This window comes from Callospermophilus lateralis, unplaced genomic scaffold, assembly GCF_048772815.1.
Source record: "Callospermophilus lateralis isolate mCalLat2 unplaced genomic scaffold, mCalLat2.hap1 Scaffold_3695, whole genome shotgun sequence".
Lineage (NCBI taxonomy): Eukaryota > Metazoa > Chordata > Mammalia > Rodentia > Sciuridae > Callospermophilus > Callospermophilus lateralis.
In genome coordinates, this window is record NW_027514155.1 from 45,388 (window position 1) to 64,692 (window position 19,305).

The following is a 19,305-nucleotide window of genomic DNA, read 5'->3' on the forward strand; positions in this document are numbered from 1 at the left end:
GGTGCACAGGACTGGTCGAGGCCTGGACCAGGCTCGGCTCCGCCGGGTCGCCTGGAGTGTCCTAGCGTCCCTGGAGAGAGCCAGGCCAGTGTGGCTCACTGCAGGCGCTGGGCGCTGGGCGCCGGAGGCGAGGCGGGAGGCGGGAGGCGGGAGGCCAGCCGCAGGCCTGAAGGGACACCGGGAGCCCAGGGCTGCCCCTGCGCCCTACCCCCGCGGGCCCGGGGGTCACGGCCTGAGGCGGTCACGGACACTGTTTCCGGGCCACGCAAGAAAAGTGCGTGTGGGAAGGGGGCGCAAAAGCCTACAGCACCCGGTATTCCCAGGCGGTCTCCCATCCAAGTACTAACCAGGCCTGACCCTGCTTAGCTTCCGAGATCAGACGAGATCGGGCGCGTTCAGGGTGGTATGGCCGTAGACGGCGGAGGCTGCCCCGGAACGCCTCAAGAGCCTGCGCCGGCTTCCACCCTTCAGCCCAGGGGCAGGGGAGGGCAGGGGAGGGCAGGGCAGCGGTGGAGGGGGCCAACACAGCGGGTGTTCCCAGGGGGCCTCCCTCGCCCCGCCCCAGCACTGCCCAGCGCTCCTCAACTCAACTCCAGGCTGGCTTTCTCGCTCCGACCTGACTCGGTCCATGCGGCGGCGCGGGGGTCCTGGGAGACTGGCCGGCTCTCCCTCTCGGGTCCTCGGCCGGGCCGGATCGGGTCGGGGTGGAGTGGGCTAGGCGGGGCTGACAGGGGCTGAGTCCCGCCTCCACCTCTGCCCCTGGGCACCTGGCTCCACCTACCGGGAGCCCCGCCCCGGCCTGGCCTGGCCTCTGCCCCTCCTCGCCGAGCCCCAAGACCCCCGACCCCCGGGCACCCGGCAACCGCACCGCCACCCCACCCAGCCCTTCGCCTGGCCGAGAATCCCCAGAGAATCCCCAGCTGCCGCCGCCCGCGCTACCCTAGCCTAGCCTAGCCGAGCAGAGCCGAGCCGGGCGCCCAGAGAGCCAGGGGCGAAGACGGGAGCAGACACCCCGGCCCCCCGCGCCCCCCACCGGACACCCCAGAGACCCTGACAGAGGCCCAGCGCCCCAGCTGGAAATGCAGTGGGACTGGGCAATGGCGAGTGGCCGGCCACACACAACACCTGTGCGGGGAGCCACCCTCAGGGAGGGCCCGAGGAGGAACACACGCAGGGACCCACAGACAACCGGGCAGCGGGTGGCGAGCCGGCTGTGGCCCGCTGGTTCCCAGTCAGTCAGTTAGTCAGTCAGTCACAGGGCCAGGCTCAGAAGTGCGCCGCTGGGGCGCGGGCCTCGCCCTGAGTTCCCCATCCACTCTGCTTTGTCCACTCTGCACAGCAGCGCTTGGCCGCCCCGCACCCCCACCGCCACCCCCACCCTACCCTACCTCACCCCCACCCCACCACACTCTACCCCACCCCCGAGTGACTCCCTTCGGACTGAGTGCCAAGGTCGGAGGGCTCTGCGCCTTGTTTGTACACCTCAAGGACCAGGACCTGTACAGCACCGCCCTGAGGAAGGGCACAGACCCCTCCGTCCATTTGTCCATGGGCTGTGCTCCCGGAAAGGACCGCCTGTGAAAGTAGCGTTCCGAGTCAAACCCCGTCAGAGCCCAGTCGACGGCCTCACCAGACCGGAAGCCCCCTCACCCGCAAGCCTTGCGGGGGGCGGGGGGGAGCAGCGGTTGCGGGGGGTCGCGCGCCCACCGGGCCTTCAGGCCCTGCCTCGCGGCCAGGCGTCTCCAGGTGGAGGGTTCGCCGCGAACAAAGGGGCCTCTGCCTCCCTGTCCCCACCGCCCGGCCTTGGCCTTCAGCTCCCCTCGGCACGTGGTCCTCCCCGGCAACCTCCTGGCCCCGAACCACTTGCCTGCTCCGAAGGCTGCTTCCTCCTCTTCTCGGAGCACCTGCCCTCCTTTGACATCTGCTCTCTTGCTTGGCTCCCAGCGCAGCCTCCTAAGACCCTGTGGCCTCCTGGGCCTTCTCTCAGCCTCTGCCCTGCACACACCCTGAAGACGTGCACTCACTTCAAGGGGGATGTGGGAATCCACTCTTACATCCACGGGAAGTTAGATGGGAGATGAGAGAACCTGTGACCGCCCAGTCTCGAGGCTGCCATGGACTGGGTGACTTGCAGCCCAGAGTGAGGTGGCTGGGGTGGGAGGGGGGAAGAGAGGAGTGAGTGTGTGTCTGTGTGTGTGTGTTTGTGAGAGAGAGAGAGAGAGAGAGAGAGAGAGAGAGAGAGAGACAGGGTGACAGACAGAAGGGCCAAGGAAAGAGACACACTGAGTGGGAGATGGAGACAGGAGGCCTCCTCACAGGCCAGTAGAGTCACAAAGGTGAAGGAGAGATGGATGAGCAGAGAGATAGACAGAAAGACATCTGCTTCCAGAGTGTGTGTGCGTGTGTGTGTGTGTGTGAGAGAGAGAGAGAGAGAGAGAGAGAGAGAGAGACAGAGATAGAGAGAGAGAGAGAGAAAGAGAGAGAGATGGGTGAAGAGACAGACTCAGGGCTGGGACCCTCAGGAGGAAGGCGTTGGGAAGGGAGGCAGAGTTGCCAAGGGACGGACCTAGGGAGAGACGCTGGATGGACTCTCTCACTCCCAGGACCTGGGTGGCCACGCTCTGCTGGTGTGGCAAGAACGGGTGGGGAGCGGCCCCTGCGGGTGGGCCCTGTGTTCTGGGGAAAAGCAGGTGTGCGCCTCCCCACCCCCCATCCGGGAGTGTGAGTGGTGGGGGGGAGTGGGGGTCGGTCAGGGTGCACAGGACTGGTCGAGGCCTGGACCAGGCTCGGCTCCGCGGGGTCGCCTGGAGTGTCCTAGCGTCCCTGGAGAGAGCCAGGCCAGTGTGGCTCACTGCAGGCGCTGGGCGCTGGGCGCCGGAGGCGAGGCGGGAGGCGGGAGGCGGGAGGCCAGCCGCAGGCCTGAAGGGACACCGGGAGCCCAGGGCTGCCCCTGCGCCCTACCCCCGCGGGCCCGGGGGTCACGGCCTGAGGCGGTCACGGACACTGTTTCCGGGCCACGCAAGAAAAGTGCGTGTGGGAAGGGGGCGCAAAAGCCTACAGCACCCGGTATTCCCAGGCGGTCTCCCATCCAAGTACTAACCAGGCCCGACCCTGCTTAGCTTCCGAGATCAGACGAGATCGGGCGCGTTCAGGGTGGTATGGCCGTAGACGGCGGAGGCTGCCCCGGAACGCCTCAAGAGCCTGCGCCGGCTTCCACCCTTCAGACCAGGGGCAGGGGAGGGCAGGGGAGGGCAGGGCAGCGGTGGAGGGGGCCAACACAGCGGGTGTTCCCAGGGGGCCTCCCTCGCCCCGCCCCAGCACTGCCCAGCGCTCCTCAACTCAACTCCAGGCTGGCTTTCTCGCTCCGACCTGACTCGGTCCCCGCGGCGGCGCGGGGGTCCTGGGAGACTGGCCGGCTCTCCCTCTCGGGTCCTCGGCCGGGCCGGATCGGGTCGGGGTGGAGTGGGCTAGGCGGGGCTGACAGGGGCTGAGTCCCGCCTCCACCTCTGCCCCTGGGCACCTGGCTCCACCTACCGGGAGCCCCGCCCCGGCCTGGCCTGGCCTCTGCCCCTCCTCGCCGAGCCCCAAGACCCCCGACCCCCGGGCACCCGGCACCCGCACCGCCACCCCACCCAGCCCTTCGCCTGGCCGAGAATCCCCAGAGAATCCCCAGCTGCCGCCGCCCGCGCTACCCTAGCCTAGCCTAGCCGAGCAGAGCCGAGCCGGGCGCCCAGAGAGCCAGGGGCGAAGACGGGAGCAGACACCCCGGCCCCCCGCGCCCCCCACCGGACACCCCAGAGACCCTGACAGAGGCCCAGCGCCCCAGCTGGAAATGCAGTGGGACTGGGCAATGGCGAGCGGCCGGCCACACACAACACGTGTGCGGGGAGCCACCCTCAGGGAGGGCCCGAGGAGGAACACACGCAGGGACCCACAGACAACAGGGCAGCGGGTGGCGAGCCGGCTGTGGCCCGCTGGTTCCCAGTCAGTCAGTCAGTCAGTCAGTCAGTCACAGGGCCAGGCTCAGAAGTGCGCCGCTGGGGCGCGGGCCTCGCCCTGAGTTCCCCATCCACTCTGCTTTGTCCACTCTGCACAGCAGCGCTTGGCCGCCCCGCACCCCCACCGCCACCCCCACCCTACCCTACCTCACCCCCACCCCACCACACTCTACCCCACCCCCGAGTGACTCCCTTCGGACTGAGTGCCAAGGTCGGAGGGCTCTGCGCCTTGTTTGTACACCTCAAGGACCAGGACCTGTACAGCACCGCCCTGAGGAAGGGCACAGACCCCTCCGTCCATTTGTCCATGGGCTGTGCTCCCGGAAAGGACCGCCTGTGAAAGTAGCGTTCCGAGTCAAACCCCGTCAGAGCCCAGTCGACGGCCTCACCAGACCGGAAGCCCCCTCACCCGCAAGCCTTGCGGGGGGCGGGGGGGAGCAGCGGTTGCGGGGGGTCGCGCGCCCACCGGGCCTTCAGGCCCTGCCTCGCGGCCAGGCGTCTCCAGGTGGAGGGTTCGCCGCGAACAAAGGGGCCTCTGCCTCCCTGTCCCCACCGCCCGGCCTTGGCCTTCAGCTCCCCTCGGCACGTGGTCCTCCCCGGCAACCTCCTGGCCCCGAACCACTTGCCTGCTCCGAAGGCTGCTTCCTCCTCTTCTCGGAGCACCTGCCCTCCTTTGACATCTGCTCTCTTGCTTGGCTCCCAGCGCAGCCTCCTAAGACCCTGTGGCCTCCTGGGCCTTCTCTCAGCCTCTGCCCTGCACACACCCTGAAGACGTGCACTCACTTCAAGGGGGATGTGGGAATCCACTCTTACATCCACGGGAAGTTAGATGGGAGATGAGAGAACCTGTGACCGCCCAGTCTCGAGGCTGCCATGGACTGGGTGACTTGCAGCCCAGAGTGAGGTGGCTGGGGTGGGAGGGGGGAAGAGAGGAGTGAGTGTGTGTCTGTGTGTGTGTGTTTGTGAGAGAGAGAGAGAGAGAGAGAGAGAGAGATAGAGAGCGCGAGAGAGACAGGGTGACAGACAGAAGGGCCAAGGAAAGAGACACACTGAGTGGGAGATGGAGACAGGAGGCCTCCTCACAGGCCAGTAGAGTCACAAAGGTGAAGGAGAGATGGATGAGCAGAGAGATAGACAGAAAGACATCTGCTTCCAGAGTGTGTGTGTGTGTGTGTGTGTGTGTGAGAGAGAGAGAGAGAGAGAGAGAGAGAGATGGGTGAAGAGACAGACTCAGGGCTGGGACCCTCAGGAGGAAGGCGTTGGGAAGGGAGGCAGAGTTGCCAAGGGACGGACCTAGGGAGAGACGCTGGATGGACTCTCTCACTCCCAGGACCTGGGTGGCCACGCTCTGCTGGTGTGGCAAGAACGGGTGGGGAGCGGCCCCTGCGGGTGGGCCCTGTGTTCTGGGGAAAAGCAGGTGTGCGCCTCCCCACCCCCCATCCGGGAGTGTGAGTGGTGGGGGGGGGTGGGGGTCGGTCAGGGTGCACAGGACTGGTCGAGGCCTGGACCAGGCTCGGCTCCGCCGGGTCGCCTGGAGTGTCCTAGCGTCCCTGGAGAGAGCCAGGCCAGTGTGGCTCACTGCAGGCGCTGGGCGCTGGGCGCCGGAGGCGAGGCGGGAGGCGGGAGGCGGGAGGCCAGCCGCAGGCCTGAAGGGACACCGGGAGCCCAGGGCTGCCCCTGCGCCCTACCCCCGCGGGCCCGGGGGTCACGGCCTGAGGCGGTCACGGACACTGTTTCCGGACCACGCAAGAAAAGTGCGTGTGGGAAGGGGGCGCAAAAGCCTACAGCACCCGGTATTCCCAGGCGGTCTCCCATCCAAGTACTAACCAGGCCCGACCCTGCTTAGCTTCCGAGATCAGACGAGATCGGGCGCGTTCAGGGTGGTATGGCCATAGACGGGGGAGGCTGCCCCGGAACGCCTCAAGAGCCTGCACCGGCTTCCACCCTTCAGCCCAGGGGCAGGGGAGGGCAGGGGAGGGCAGGGCAGCGGTGGAGGGGGCCAACACAGCGGGTGTTCCCAGGGGGCCTCCCTCGCCCCGCCCCAGCACTGCCCAGCGCTCCTCAACTCAACTCCAGGCTGGCTTTCTCGCTCCGACCTGACTCGGTCCCCGCGGCGGCGCGGGGGTCCTGGGAGACTGGCCGGCTCTCCCTCTCGGGTCCTCGGCCGGGCCGGATCGGGTCGGGGTGGAGTGGGCTAGGCGGGGCTGACAGGGGCTGAGTCCCGCCTCCACCTCTGCCCCTGGGCACCTGGCTCCACCTACCGGGAGCCCCGCCCCGGCCTGGCCTGGCCTCTGCCCCTCCTCGCCGAGCCCCAAGACCCCCGACCCCCGGGCACCCGGCACCCGCACCGCCACCCCACCCAGCCCTTCGCCTGGCCGAGAATCCCCAGAGAATCCCCAGCTGCCGCCGCCCGCGCTACCCTAGCCTAGCCTAGCCGAGCAGAGCCGAGCCGGGCGCCCAGAGAGCCAGGGGCGAAGACGGGAGCAGACACCCCGGCCCCCCGCGCCCCCCACCGGACACCCCAGAGACCCTGACAGAGGCCCAGCGCCCCAGCTGGAAATGCAGTGGGACTGGGCAATGGCGAGCGGCCGGCCACACACAACACCTGTGCGGGGAGCCACCCTCAGGGAGGGCCCGAGGAGGAACACACGCAGGGACCCACAGACAACAGGGCAGCGGGTGGCGAGCCGGCTGTGGCCCGCTGGTTCCCAGTCAGTCAGTCAGTCAGTCAGTCAGTCACAGGGCCAGGCTCAGAAGTGCGCCGCTGGGGCGCGGGCCTCGCCCTGAGTTCCCCATCCACTCTGCTTTGTCCACTCTGCACAGCAGCGCTTGGCCGCCCCGCACCCCCACCGCCACCCCCACCCTACCCTACCTCACCCCCACCCCACCACACTCTACCCCACCCCCGAGTGACTCCCTTCGGACTGAGTGCCAAGGTCGGAGGGCTCTGCGCCTTGTTTGTACACCTCAAGGACCAGGACCTGTACAGCACCGCCCTGAGGAAGGGCACAGACCCCTCCGTCCATTTGTCCATGGGCTGTGCTCCCGGAAAGGACCGCCTGTGAAAGTAGCGTTCCGAGTCAAACCCCGTCAGAGCCCAGTCGACGGCCTCACCAGACCGGAAGCCCCCTCACCCGCAAGCCTTGCGGGGGGCGGGGGGGAGCAGCGGTTGCGGGGGGTCGCGCGCCCACCGGGCCTTCAGGCCCTGCCTCGCGGCCAGGCGTCTCCAGGTGGAGGGTTCGCCGCGAACAAAGGGGCCTCTGCCTCCCTGTCCCCACCGCCCGGCCTTGGCCTTCAGCTCCCCTCGGCACGTGGTCCTCCCCGGCAACCTCCTGGCCCCGAACCACTTGCCTGCTCCGAAGGCTGCTTCCTCCTCTTCTCGGAGCACCTGCCCTCCTTTGACATCTGCTCTCTTGCTTGGCTCCCAGCGCAGCCTCCTAAGACCCTGTGGCCTCCTGGGCCTTCTCTCAGCCTCTGCCCTGCACACACCCTGAAGACGTGCACTCACTTCAAGGGGGATGTGGGAATCCACTCTTACATCCACGGGAAGTTAGATGGGAGATGAGAGAACCTGTGACCGCCCAGTCTCGAGGCTGCCATGGACTGGGTGACTTGCAGCCCAGAGTGAGGTGGCTGGGGTGGGAGGGGGGAAGAGAGGAGTGAGTGTGTGTCTGTGTGTGTGTGTTTGTGAGAGAGAGAGAGAGAGAGAGAGAGAGAGATAGAGAGCGCGAGAGAGACAGGGTGACAGACAGAAGGGCCAAGGAAAGAGACACACTGAGTGGGAGATGGAGACAGGAGGCCTCCTCACAGGCCAGTAGAGTCACAAAGGTGAAGGAGAGATGGATGAGCAGAGAGATAGACAGAAAGACATCTGCTTCCAGAGTGTGTGTGTGTGTGTGTGTGTGTGTGTGAGAGAGAGAGAGAGAGAGAGAGAGAGAGATGGGTGAAGAGACAGACTCAGGGCTGGGACCCTCAGGAGGAAGGCGTTGGGAAGGGAGGCAGAGTTGCCAAGGGACGGACCTAGGGAGAGACGCTGGATGGACTCTCTCACTCCCAGGACCTGGGTGGCCACGCTCTGCTGGTGTGGCAAGAACGGGTGGGGAGCGGCCCCTGCGGGTGGGCCCTGTGTTCTGGGGAAAAGCAGGTGTGCGCCTCCCCACCCCCCATCCGGGAGTGTGAGTGGTGGGGGGGGGTGGGGGTCGGTCAGGGTGCACAGGACTGGTCGAGGCCTGGACCAGGCTCGGCTCCGCCGGGTCGCCTGGAGTGTCCTAGCGTCCCTGGAGAGAGCCAGGCCAGTGTGGCTCACTGCAGGCGCTGGGCGCTGGGCGCCGGAGGCGAGGCGGGAGGCGGGAGGCGGGAGGCCAGCCGCAGGCCTGAAGGGACACCGGGAGCCCAGGGCTGCCCCTGCGCCCTACCCCCGCGGGCCCGGGGGTCACGGCCTGAGGCGGTCACGGACACTGTTTCCGGACCACGCAAGAAAAGTGCGTGTGGGAAGGGGGCGCAAAAGCCTACAGCACCCGGTATTCCCAGGCGGTCTCCCATCCAAGTACTAACCAGGCCCGACCCTGCTTAGCTTCCAAGATCAGACGAGATCGGGCGCGTTCAGGGTGGTATGGCCGTAGACGGGGGAGGCTGCCCCGGAACGCCTCAAGAGCCTGCACCGGCTTCCACCCTTCAGCCCAGGGGCAGGGGAGGGCAGGGGAGGGCAGGGCAGCGGTGGAGGGGGCCAACACAGCGGGTGTTCCCAGGGGGCCTCCCTCGCCCCGCCCCAGCACTGCCCAGCGCTCCTCAACTCAACTCCAGGCTGGCTTTCTCGCTCCGACCTGACTCGGTCCCCGCGGCGGCGCGGGGGTCCTGGGAGACTGGCCGGCTCTCCCTCTCGGGTCCTCGGCCGGGCGGATCGGGTCGGGGTGGAGTGGGCTAGGCGGGGCTGACAGGGGCTGAGTCCCGCCTCCACCTCTGCCCCTGGGCACCTGGCTCCACCTACCGGGAGCCCCGCCCCGGCCTGGCCTGGCCTCTGCCCCTCCTCGCCGAGCCCCAAGACCCCCGACCCCCGGGCACCCGGCACCCGCACCGCCACCCCACCCAGCCCTTCGCCTGGCCGAGAATCCCCAGAGAATCCCCAGCTGCCGCCGCCCGCGCTACCCTAGCCTAGCCTAGCCGAGCAGAGCCGAGCCGGGCGCCCAGAGAGCCAGGGGCGAAGACGGGAGCAGACACCCCGGCCCCCCGCGCCCCCCACCGGACACCCCAGAGACCCTGACAGAGGCCCAGCGCCCCAGCTGGAAATGCAGTGGGACTGGGCAATGGCGAGCGGCCGGCCACACACAACACCTGTGCGGGGAGCCACCCTCAGGGAGGGCCCGAGGAGGAACACACGCAGGGACCCACAGACAACCGGGCAGCGGGTGGCGAGCCGGCTGTGGCCCGCTGGTTCCCAGTCAGTCAGTCAGTCAGTCAGTCAGTCAGTCACAGGGCCAGGCTCAGATGTGCGCCGCTGGGGCGCGGGCCTCGCCCTGAGTTCCCCATCCACTCTGCTTTGTCCACTCTGCACAGCAGCGCTTGGCCGCCCCGCACCCCCACCGCCACCCCCACCCTACCCTACCTCACCCCCACCCCACCACACTCTACCCCACCCCCGAGTGACTCCCTTCGGACTGAGTGCCAAGGTCGGAGGGCTCTGCGCCTTGTTTGTACACCTCAAGGACCAGGACCTGTACAGCACCGCCCTGAGGAAGGGCACAGACCCCTCCGTCCATTTGTCCATGGGCTGTGCTCCCGGAAAGGACCGCCTGTGAAAGTAGCGTTCCGAGTCAAACCCCGTCAGAGCCCAGTCGACGGCCTCACCAGACCGGAAGCCCCCTCACCCGCAAGCCTTGCGGGGGGCGGGGGGGAGCAGCGGTTGCGGGGGGTCGCGCGCCCACCGGGCCTTCAGGCCCTGCCTCGCGGCCAGGCGTCTCCAGGTGGAGGGTTCGCCGCGAACAAAGGGGCCTCTGCCTCCCTGTCCCCACCGCCCGGCCTTGGCCTTCAGCTCCCCTCGGCACGTGGTCCTCCCCGGCAACCTCCTGGCCCCGAACCACTTGCCTGCTCCGAAGGCTGCTTCCTCCTCTTCTCGGAGCACCTGCCCTCCTTTGACATCTGCTCTCTTGCTTGGCTCCCAGCGCAGCCTCCTAAGACCCTGTGGCCTCCTGGGCCTTCTCTCAGCCTCTGCCCTGCACACACCCTGAAGACGTGCACTCACTTCAAGGGGGATGTGGGAATCCACTCTTACATCCACGGGAAGTTAGATGGGAGATGAGAGAACCTGTGACCGCCCAGTCTCGAGGCTGCCATGGACTGGGTGACTTGCAGCCCAGAGTGAGGTGGCTGGGGTGGGAGGGGGGAAGAGAGGAGTGAGTGTGTGTCTGTGTGTGTGTGTTTGTGAGAGAGAGAGAGAGAGAGAGAGAGAGAGATAGAGAGCGCGAGAGAGACAGGGTGACAGACAGAAGGGCCAAGGAAAGAGACACACTGAGTGGGAGATGGAGACAGGAGGCCTCCTCACAGGCCAGTAGAGTCACAAAGGTGAAGGAGAGATGGATGAGCAGAGAGATAGACAGAAAGACATCTGCTTCCAGAGTGTGTGTGTGTGTGTGTGTGTGTGTGTGAGAGAGAGAGAGAGAGAGAGAGAGAGAGATGGGTGAAGAGACAGACTCAGGGCTGGGACCCTCAGGAGGAAGGCGTTGGGAAGGGAGGCAGAGTTGCCAAGGGACGGACCTAGGGAGAGACGCTGGATGGACTCTCTCACTCCCAGGACCTGGGTGGCCACGCTCTGCTGGTGTGGCAAGAACGGGTGGGGAGCGGCCCCTGCGGGTGGGCCCTGTGTTCTGGGGAAAAGCAGGTGTGCGCCTCCCCACCCCCCATCCGGGAGTGTGAGTGGTGGGGGGGGGTGGGGGTCGGTCAGGGTGCACAGGACTGGTCGAGGCCTGGACCAGGCTCGGCTCCGCCGGGTCGCCTGGAGTGTCCTAGCGTCCCTGGAGAGAGCCAGGCCAGTGTGGCTCACTGCAGGCGCTGGGCGCTGGGCGCCGGAGGCGAGGCGGGAGGCGGGAGGCGGGAGGCCAGCTGCAGGCCTGAAGGGACACCGGGAGCCCAGGGCTGCCCCTGCGCCCTACCCCCGCGGGCCCGGGGGTCACGGCCTGAGGCGGTCACGGACACTGTTTCCGGGCCACGCAAGAAAAGTGCGTGTGGGAAGGGGGCGCAAAAGCCTACAGCACCCGGTATTCCCAGGCGGTCTCCCATCCAAGTACTAACCAGGCCCGACCCTGCTTAGCTTCCGAGATCAGACGAGATCGGGCGCGTTCAGGGTGGTATGGCCGTAGACTGCGGAGGCTGCCCCGGAACGCCTCAAGAGCCTGCGACGGCTTCCACCCTTCAGCCCAGGGGCAGGGGAGGGCAGGGGAGGGCAGGGCAGCGGTGGAGGGGGCCAACACAGCGGGTGTTCCCAGGGGGCCTCCCTCGCCCCGCCCCAGCACTGCCCAGCGCTCCTCAACTCAACTCCAGGCTGGCTTTCTCGCTCCGACCTGACTCGGTCCATGCGGCGGCGCGGGGGTCCTGGGAGACTGGCCGGCTCTCCCTCTCGGGTCCTCGGCCGGGCCGGATCGGGTCGGGGTGGAGTGGGCTAGGCGGGGCTGACAGGGGCTGAGTCCCGCCTCCACCTCTGCCCCTGGGCACCTGGCTCCACCTACCGGGAGCCCCGCCCCGGCCTGGCCTGGCCTCTGCCCCTCCTCGCCGAGCCCCAAGACCCCCGACCCCCGGGCACCCGGCAACCGCACCGCCACCCCACCCAGCCCTTCGCCTGGCCGAGAATCCCCAGAGAATCCCCAGCTGCCGCCGCCCGCGCTACCCTAGCCTAGCCTAGCCGAGCAGAGCCGAGCCGGGCGCCCAGAGAGCCAGGGGCGAAGACGGGAGCAGACACCCCGGCCCCCCGCGCCCCCCACCGGACACCCCAGAGACCCTGACAGAGGCCCAGCGCCCCAGCTGGAAATGCAGTGGGACTGGGCAATGGCGAGTGGCCGGCCACACACAACACCTGTGCGGGGAGCCACCCTCAGGGAGGGCCCGAGGAGGAACACACGCAGGGACCCACAGACAACCGGGCAGCGGGTGGCGAGCCGGCTGTGGCCCGCTGGTTCCCAGTCAGTCAGTCAGTCAGTCAGTCAGTCAGTCAGTCACAGGGCCAGGCTCAGAAGTGCGCCGCTGGGGCGCGGGCCTCGCCCTGAGTTCCCCATCCACTCTGCTTTGTCCACTCTGCACAGCAGCGCTTGGCCGCCCCGCACCCCCACCGCCACCCCCACCCTACCCTACCTCACCCCCACCCCACCACACTCTACCCCACCCCCGAGTGACTCCCTTCGGACTGAGTGCCAAGGTCGGAGGGCTCTGCGCCTTGTTTGTACACCTCAAGGACCAGGACCTGTACAGCACCGCCCTGAGGAAGGGCACAGACCCCTCCGTCCATTTGTCCATGGGCTGTGCTCCCGGAAAGGACCGCCTGTGAAAGTAGCGTTCCGAGTCAAACCCCGTCAGAGCCCAGTCGACGGCCTCACCAGACCGGAAGCCCCCTCACCCGCAAGCCTTGCGGGGGGCGGGGGGGAGCAGCGGTTGCGGGGGGTCGCGCGCCCACCGGGCCTTCAGGCCCTGCCTCGCGGCCAGGCGTCTCCAGGTGGAGGGTTCGCCGCGAACAAAGGGGCCTCTGCCTCCCTGTCCCCACCGCCCGGCCTTGGCCTTCAGCTCCCCTCGGCACGTGGTCCTCCCCGGCAACCTCCTGGCCCCGAACCACTTGCCTGCTCCGAAGGCTGCTTCCTCCTCTTCTCGGAGCACCTGCCCTCCTTTGACATCTGCTCTCTTGCTTGGCTCCCAGCGCAGCCTCCTAAGACCCTGTGGCCTCCTGGGCCTTCTCTCAGCCTCTGCCCTGCACACACCCTGAAGACGTGCACTCACTTCAAGGGGGATGTGGGAATCCACTCTTACATCCACGGGAAGTTAGATGGGAGATGAGAGAACCTGTAACCGCCCAGTCTCGAGGCTGCCATGGACTGGGTGACTTGCAGCCCAGAGTGAGGTGGCTGGGGTGGGAGGGGGGAAGAGAGGAGTGAGTGTGTGTCTGTGTGTGTGTGTTTGTGAGAGAGAGAGAGAGAGAGAGAGAGAGAGCGAGAGAGACAGGGTGACAGACAGAAGGGCCAAGGAAAGAGACACACTGAGTGGGAGATGGAGACAGGAGGCCTCCTCACAGGCCAGTAGAGTCACAAAGGTGAAGGAGAGATGGATGAGCAGAGAGATAGACAGAAAGACATCTGCTTCCAGAGTGTGTGTGTGTGTGTGTGTGTGTGTGAGAGAGAGAGAGAGAGAGAGAGAGAGAGAGACAGAGATAGAGAGAGAGAGAGAGAAAGAGAGAGAGATGGGTGAAGAGACAGACTCAGGGCTGGGACCCTCAGGAGGAAGGCGTTGGGAAGGGAGGCAGAGTTGCCAAGGGACGGACCTAGGGAGAGACGCTGGATGGACTCTCTCACTCCCAGGACCTGGGTGGCCACGCTCTGCTGGTGTGGCAAGAACGGGTGGGGAGCGGCCCCTGCGGGTGGGCCCTGTGTTCTGGGGAAAAGCAGGTGTGCGCCTCCCCACCCCCCATCCGGGAGTGTGAGTGGTGGGGGGGGGTGGGGGTCGGTCAGGGTGCACAGGACTGGTCGAGGCCTGGACCAGGCTCGGCTCCGCCGGGTCGCCTGGAGTGTCCTAGCGTCCCTGGAGAGAGCCAGGCCAGTGTGGCTCACTGCAGGCGCTGGGCGCTGGGCGCCGGAGGCGAGGCGGGAGGCCAGCCGCAGGCCTGAAGGGACACCGGGAGCCCAGGGCTGCCCCTGCGCCCTACCCCCGCGGGCCCGGGGGTCACGGCCTGAGGCGGTCACGGACACTGTTTCCGGGCCACGCAAGAAAAGTGCGTGTGGGAAGGGGGCGCAAAAGCCTACAGCACCCGGTATTCCCAGGCGGTCTCCCATCCAAGTACTAACCAGGCCCGACCCTGCTTAGCTTCCGAGATCAGACGAGATCGGGCGCGTTCAGGGTGGTATGGCCGTAGACGGGGGAGGCTGCCCCGGAACGCCTCAAGAGCCTGCACCGGCTTCCACCCTTCAGCCCAGGGGCAGGGGAGGGCAGGGGAGGGCAGGGCAGCGGTGGAGGGGGCCAACACAGCGGGTGTTCCCAGGGGGCCTCCCTCGCCCCGCCCCAGCACTGCCCAGCGCTCCTCAACTCAACTCCAGGCTGGCTTTCTCGCTCCGACCTGACTCGGTCCCCGCGGCGGCGCGGGGGTCCTGGGAGACTGGCCGGCTCTCCCTCTCGGGTCCTCGGCCGGGCCGGATCGGGTCGGGGTGGAGTGGGCTAGGCGGGGCTGACAGGGGCTGAGTCCCGCCTCCACCTCTGCCCCTGGGCACCTGGCTCCACCTACCGGGAGCCCCGCCCCGGCCTGGCCTGGCCTCTGCCCCTCCTCGCCGAGCCCCAAGACCCCCGACCCCCGGGCACCCGGCACCCGCACCGCCACCCCACCCAGCCCTTCGCCTGGCCGAGAATCCCCAGAGAATCCCCAGCTGCCGCCGCCCGCGCTACCCTAGCCTAGCCTAGCCGAGCAGAGCCGAGCCGGGCGCCCAGAGAGCCAGGGGCGAAGACGGGAGCAGACACCCCGGCCCCCCGCGCCCCCCACCGGACACCCCAGAGACCCTGACAGAGGCCCAGCGCCCCAGCTGGAAATGCAGTGGGACTGGGCAATGGCGAGCGGCCGGCCACACACAACACCTGTGCGGGGAGCCACCCTCAGGGAGGGCCCGAGGAGGAACACACGCAGGGACCCACAGACAACCGGGCAGCGGGTGGCGAGCCGGCTGTGGCCCGCTGGTTCCCAGTCAGTCAGTCAGTCAGTCAGTCAGTCAGTCAGTCAGTCACAGGGCCAGGCTCAGAAGTGCGCCGCTGGGGCGCGGGCCTCGCCCTGAGTTCCCCATCCACTCTGCTTTGTCCACTCTGCACAGCAGCGCTTGGCCGCCCCGCACCCCCACCGCCACCCCCACCCTACCCTACCTCACCCCCACCCCACCACACTCTACCCCACCCCCGAGTGACTCCCTTCGGACTGAGTGCCAAGGTCGGAGGGCTCTGCGCCTTGTTTGTACACCTCAAGGACCAGGACCTGTACAGCACCGCCCTGAGGAAGGGCACAGACCCCTCCGTCCATTTGTCCATGGGCTGTGCTCCCGGAAAGGACCGCCTGTGAAAGTAGCGTTCCGAGTCAAACCCCGTCAGAGCCCAGTCGACGGCCTCACCAGACCGGAAGCCCCCTCACCCGCAAGCCTTGCGGGGGGCGGGGGGGAGCAGCGGTTGCGGGGGGTCGCGCGCCCACCGGGCCTTCAGGCCCTGCCTCGCGGCCAGGCGTCTCCAGGTGGAGGGTTCGCCGCGAACAAAGGGGCCTCTGCCTCCCTGTCCCCACCGCCCGGCCTTGGCCTTCAGCTCCCCTCGGCACGTGGTCCTCCCCGGCAACCTCCTGGCCCCGAACCACTTGCCTGCTCCGAAGGCTGCTTCCTCCTCTTCTCGGAGCACCTGCCCTCCTTTGACATCTGCTCTCTTGCTTGGCTCCCAGCGCAGCCTCCTAAGACCCTGTGGCCTCCTGGGCCTTCTCTCAGCCTCTGCCCTGCACACACCCTGAAGACGTGCACTCACTTCAAGGGGGATGTGGGAATCCACTCTTACATCCACGGGAAGTTAGATGGGAGATGAGAGAACCTGTGACCGCCCAGTCTCGAGGCTGCCATGGACTGGGTGACTTGCAGCCCAGAGTGAGGTGGCTGGGGTGGGAGGGGGGAAGAGAGGAGTGAGTGTGTGTCTGTGTGTGTGTGTTTGTGAGAGAGAGAGAAAGAGAGAGAGAGAGAGAGAGAGAGAGAGACAGGGTGACAGACAGAAGGGCCAAGGAAAGAGACACACTGAGTGGGAGATGGAGACAGGAGGCCTCCTCACAGGCCAGTAGAGTCACAAAGGTGAAGGAGAGATGGATGAGCAGAGAGATAGACAGAAAGACATCTGCTTCCAGAGTGTGTGTGTGTGTGTGTGTGTGAGAGAGAGAGAGAGAGAGAGAGAGAGAGAGACAGAGATAGAGAGAGAGAGAGAGAAAGAGAGAGAGATGGGTGAAGAGACAGACTCAGGGCTGGGACCCTCAGGAGGAAGGCGTTGGGAAGGGAGGCAGAGTTGCCAAGGGACGGACCTAGGGAGAGACGCTGGATGGACTCTCTCACTCCCAGGACCTGGGTGGCCACGCTCTGCTGGTGTGGCAAGAACGGGTGGGGAGCGGCCCCTGCGGGTGGGCCCTGTGTTCTGGGGAAAAGCAGGTGTGCGCCTCCCCACCCCCCATCCGGGAGTGTGAGTGGTGGGGGGGGGTGGGGGTCGGTCAGGGTGCACAGGACTGGTCGAGGCCTGGACCAGGCTCGGCTCCGCCGGGTCGCCTGGAGTGTCCTAGCGTCCCTGGAGAGAGCCAGGCCAGTGTGGCTCACTGCAGGCGCTGGGCGCTGGGCGCCGGAGGTGAGGCGGGAGGCGGGAGGCGGGAGGCCAGCCGCAGGCCTGAAGGGACACCGGGAGCCCAGGGCTGCCCCTGCGCCCTACCCCCGCGGGCCCGGGGGTCACGGCCTGAGGCGGTCACGGACACTGTTTCCGGACCACGCAAGAAAAGTGCGTGTGGGAAGGGGGCGCAAAAGCCTACAGCACCCGGTATTCCCAGGCGGTCTCCCATCCAAGTACTAACCAGGCCCGACCCTGCTTAGCTTCCGAGATCAGACGAGATCGGGCGCGTTCAGGGTGGTATGGCCGTAGACGGGGGAGGCTGCCCCGGAACGCCTCAAGAGCCTGCACCGGCTTCCACCCTTCAGCCCAGGGGCAGGGGAGGGCAGGGGAGGGCAGGGCAGCGGTGGAGGGGGCCAACACAGCGGGTGTTCCCAGGGGGCCTCCCTCGCCCCGCCCCAGCACTGCCCAGCGCTCCTCAACTCAACTCCAGGCTGGCTTTCTCGCTCCGACCTGACTCGGTCCCCGCGGCGGCGCGGGGGTCCTGGGAGACTGGCCGGCTCTCCCTCTCGGGTCCTCGGCCGGGCCGGATCGGGTCGGGGTGGAGTGGGCTAGGCGGGGCTGACAGGGGCTGAGTCCCGCCTCCACCTCTGCCCCTGGGCACCTGGCTCCACCTACCGGGAGCCCCGCCCCGGCCTGGCCTGGCCTCTGCCCCTCCTCGCCGAGCCCCAAGACCCCCGACCCCCGGGCACCCGGCACCCGCACCGCCACCCCACCCAGCCCTTCGCCTGGCCGAGAATCCCCAGAGAATCCCCAGCTGCCGCCGCCCGCGCTACCCTAGCCTAGCCTAGCCGAGCAGAGCCGAGCCGGGCGCCCAGAGAGCCAGGGGCGAAGACGGGAGCAGACACCCCGGCCCCCCGCGCCCCCCACCGGACACCCCAGAGACCCTGACAGAGGCCCAGCGCCCCAGCTGGAAATGCAGTGGGACTGGGCAATGGCGAGCGGCCGGCCACACACAACACCTGTGCGGGGAGCCACCCTCAGGGAGGGCCCGAGGAGGAACACACGCAGGGACCCACAGACAACCGGGCAGCGGGTGGCGAGCCGGCTGTGGCCCGCTGGTTCCCAGTCAGTCAGTCAGTCAGTCAGTCAGTCAGTCAGTCAGTCACAGGGCCAGGCTCAGAAGTGCGCCGCTGGGGCGCGGGCCTCGCCCTGAGTTCCCCATCCACTCTGCTTTGTCCACTCTGCACAGCAGCGCTTGGCCGCCCCGCACCCCCACCGCCACCCCCACCCTACCCTACCTCACCCCCACCCCACCACACTCTACCCCACCCCCGAGTGACTCCCTTCGGACTGAGTGCCAAGGTCGGAGGGCTCTGCGCCTTGTTTGTACACCTCAAGGACCAGGACCTGTACAGCACCGCCCTGAGGAAGGGCACAGACCCCTCCGTCCATTTGTCCATGGGCTGTGCTCCCGGAAAGGACCGCCTGTGAAAGTAGCGTTCCGAGTCAAACCCCGTCAGAGCCCAGTCGACGGCCTCACCAGACCGGAAGCCCCCTCACCCGCAAGCCTTGCGGGGGGCGGGGGGGAGCAGCGGTTGCGGGGGGTCGCGCGCCCACCGGGCCTTCAGGCCCTGCCTCGCGGCCAGGCGTCTCCAGGTGGAGGGTTCGCCGCGAACAAAGGGGCCTCTGCCTCCCTGTCCCCACCGCCCGGCCTTGGCCTTCAGCTCCCCTCGGCACGTGGTCCTCCCCGGCAACCTCCTGGCCCCGAACCACTTGCCTGCTCCGAAGGCTGCTTCCTCCTCTTCTCGGAGCACCTGCCCTCCTTTGACATCTGCTCTCTTGCTTGGCTCCCAGCGCAGCCTCCTAAGACCCTGTGGCCTCCTGGGCCTTCTCTCAGCCTCTGCCCTGCACACACCCTGAAGACGTGCACTCACTTCAAGGGGGATGTGGGAATCCACTCTTACATCCACGGGAAGTTAGATGGGAGATGAGAGAACCTGTGACCGCCCAGTCTCGAGGCTGCCATGGACTGGGTGACTTGCAGCCCAGAGTGAGGTGGCTGGGGTGGGAGGGGGGAAGAGAGGAGTGAGTGTGTGTCTGTGTGTGTGTGTTTGTGAGAGAGAGAGAAAGAGAGAGAGAGAGAGAGAGCGAGAGAGACAGGGTGACAGACAGAAGGGCCAAGGAAAGAGACACACTGAGTGGGAGATGGAGACAGGAGGCCTCCTCACAGGCCAGTAGAGTCACAAAGGTGAAGGAGAGATGGATGAGCAGAGAGATAGACAGAAAGACATCTGCTTCCAGAGTGTGTGTGTGTGTGTGTGTGTGAGAGAGAGAGAGAGAGAGAGAGACAGAGATAGAGAGAGAGAGAGAGAAAGAGAGAGAGATGGGTGAAGAGACAGACTCAGGGCTGGGACCCTCAGGAGGAAGGCGTTGGGAAGGGAGGCAGAGTTGCCAAGGGACGGACCTAGGGAGAGACGCTGGATGGACTCTCTCACTCCCAGGACCTGGGTGGCCACGCTCTGCTGGTGTGGCAAGAACGGGTGGGGAGCGGCCCCTGCGGGTGGGCCCTGTGTTCTGGGGAAAAGCAGGTGTGCGCCTCCCCACCCCCCATCCGGGAGTGTGAGTGGTGGGGGGGGTGGGGGTCGGTCAGGGTGCACAGGACTGGTCGAGGCCTGGACCAGGCTCGGCTCCGCCGGGTCGCCTGGAGTGTCCTAGCGTCCCTGGAGAGAGCCAGGCCAGTGTGGCTCACTGC

At 67.3% G+C, this 19,305-nt stretch overlaps 7 non-coding genes across 7 annotated transcripts; all 7 read right to left on the reverse strand.

Annotated features, from left to right (window-relative positions):
* Nucleotides 1-298: 298 nt before the first annotated feature.
* On the reverse strand, nucleotides 299-417 carry LOC143640621 (5S ribosomal RNA). The gene has a single exon (XR_013155043.1). It is a non-coding gene; the product is annotated as a 5S ribosomal RNA (ribosomal RNA).
* Nucleotides 418-3,051: 2,634 nt separating this feature from the next.
* On the reverse strand, nucleotides 3,052-3,170 carry LOC143640602 (5S ribosomal RNA). Its single transcript, XR_013155024.1, has one exon. It is a non-coding gene; the product is annotated as a 5S ribosomal RNA (ribosomal RNA).
* A 2,606-nt stretch (nucleotides 3,171-5,776) lies between these two features.
* On the reverse strand, nucleotides 5,777-5,895 carry LOC143640616 (5S ribosomal RNA). Its single transcript, XR_013155038.1, has one exon. It is a non-coding gene; the product is annotated as a 5S ribosomal RNA (ribosomal RNA).
* A 2,608-nt stretch (nucleotides 5,896-8,503) lies between these two features.
* On the reverse strand, nucleotides 8,504-8,622 carry LOC143640618 (5S ribosomal RNA). The gene has a single exon (XR_013155040.1). It is a non-coding gene; the product is annotated as a 5S ribosomal RNA (ribosomal RNA).
* Nucleotides 8,623-11,233: 2,611 nt separating this feature from the next.
* On the reverse strand, nucleotides 11,234-11,352 carry LOC143640603 (5S ribosomal RNA). The gene has a single exon (XR_013155025.1). It is a non-coding gene; the product is annotated as a 5S ribosomal RNA (ribosomal RNA).
* A 2,628-nt stretch (nucleotides 11,353-13,980) lies between these two features.
* On the reverse strand, nucleotides 13,981-14,099 carry LOC143640605 (5S ribosomal RNA). Its single transcript, XR_013155027.1, has one exon. It is a non-coding gene; the product is annotated as a 5S ribosomal RNA (ribosomal RNA).
* Nucleotides 14,100-16,745: 2,646 nt separating this feature from the next.
* Nucleotides 16,746-16,864, reverse strand: LOC143640606 (5S ribosomal RNA). The gene has a single exon (XR_013155028.1). It is a non-coding gene; the product is annotated as a 5S ribosomal RNA (ribosomal RNA).
* Between the last annotated feature and the right edge of the window lie 2,441 nt (nucleotides 16,865-19,305).